Raw genomic sequence first — 2124 nt, 5'->3', positions numbered from 1 at the left:
CACATGTGAATTGAACGAGTTCTAACGTATGAAGTATCCATATCTGTGTAAGGTATTGTTAGCTTTTTGAATTCGAGGAATTCATTTTTAAGGACGGAAGAAAGGTAACACCCTATTACTTTCATGTTGTCATGAAAGAACATATATACATGCATAATGGAACTCGGGTCCATGTGCTGAGTGATGAACCAAACAATGAACTAATAGGACACGTTAGTTGTCTTATACATTTGTACATGTTTTTATACAAAAAGGAAAAAGAAAAAGAAAACGACACACACATTTATTACTCTATTATTTTGCATTCATTGAATCACAGACGCTAGCATGGAAATATCAAGTGGCTAAGTCATTAGCATTGGTCTAATAGTGATGGGTTTAGATAGTTTGTATTAGGTTACGTGTTCTAATTTTTATTAGGTTATTATATGTTCAATTCTCATGTACCATCATATATATATATATATATGAGGTAGGATCCTTTAACACTGGTGTTGAAATTTGACGCCTCATCTGAGAGCCGTTAGATCTAAAAAAATCAATGGTGTTATATGCTTACAAATCAGAGTCGTTGATCTTTTTGGATCTAACGACTCTCAGATGAGGTGTCAAATTTAAAATTTGACACTGATATCAAAGGATCCTACCTCTATATATATATATCAAGTGGTTATTATTGACATAAGTGGTCAGACTGCACAATTCATCGATAAGAAAGGGGAGAGTGAGCATCGATTGTGACTCAAACAATGGTCCCTCAAGATACATTTAAAACTAAGGTCTCTAAATTAACCACTGCCTACATACCCAAAACCACAAGAACTATGATAGAGAAGGCGTTAGAAATTATAGAAAGGAAAGTCCTCATCAGTTCTGGAAAAATTTGCAGTCGTAACTACTATAATAATAAGTAATGCCTTATACTAGATAAAGAAGAATATAATAATTCATGCTACGAGTTTTATGAGCAATTATCATATGTTTTGAATTGTTTGTGTTTGTTATTGCTAAAAGATTTGGCAAAGCACGGGGTTTGCTTAGGGGAATTAAGTCTAAGAGCAACGACTCTTGGAAGTATCGAGATCAGATACAAATTCTTTAAGAGGTCAGCTCAAGGAGTAATCTGAGATGATTGAGACACTCTTGAGTGGTGATAGTTGTTATTATATTGTTATAAATATTATGAGATGCTTATGTTCGATTATGTATGTATGCATGATGATTATTATTTTGTAGAATGTCTAACCTTTTATGTATGAAAGTGAATCAAGGTGAGGATAGGTCCTCAAAATCTTTTGAATTATTTAGATCGTATCTCATCCCTTTGGGAACATATTGTAGGTTCAAATGGCGAAGGAGCTAGTCACACCTGGGAAACTTAGACTTAGCTTCATGGATGTGAAGAGTGATTAGTAGAAGACAATTTAGTTTATTTCAAGTTTTATTATTAGTTATACTAAACAGATATGTGATTGAGGAGGAACAAATGAGCCTTTATAATTTTCATTCTTTTCTAACATTGTTGTTGACATCCTTTGTTTACTGCTTAAGTTTAATTATAATTCATTTAATTTAAGACAGCAATACTTGATCCGTGGGAGCAATAATTCTAGATATAACACACTCATTTATTTCTTGGACATGTGCCCTTTGTTGGAGGAGGATATTTGAGAAAAGTAAAGGTTATAGAAAGATATGGAGGAAGAGAACACTTTTATTACTACACAACTCTTTTTCTTTTTGGCTTTTTTTGGCTTGTTACAAAATGATGGAGGACACACCTATTTATACTAGTGGCACCTCCTTAACCAATGGCTAGGATTGTGCCAACACAATTCTCATCTAAGGGCTACAAATTATTCTCTAGAATTTTTTATAATCTCCTGGCCTAGATATTTATGATGGTGGTTTCTAGATACAACTATTCTCTAGATATTTTGATGGAGACATCTAGAGTTGATTATTCTAGAATTTGGGCTAGATAACTCTTGGATATTTCTAGATGTTGGGCTAGATATATACTAAGCCCAATGGACCAAAAACTAAATCAAGTTTATTTATTCAACACCCCCCCTAAACTTGATTTTGTAAACCAATCATATTTTTAAAACACATTTGTCCGGT

Source organism: Gastrolobium bilobum, unplaced genomic scaffold (genome assembly GCF_033153095.1).
Source record: "Gastrolobium bilobum isolate Gb01-03AN ecotype WA unplaced genomic scaffold, APGP_CSIRO_Gbil_v1 utg19175, whole genome shotgun sequence".
Lineage (NCBI taxonomy): Eukaryota > Viridiplantae > Streptophyta > Magnoliopsida > Fabales > Fabaceae > Gastrolobium > Gastrolobium bilobum.
The sequence above is the reverse complement of the archived record's forward strand: the minus strand, read 5'-3'. Positions refer to the sequence as shown.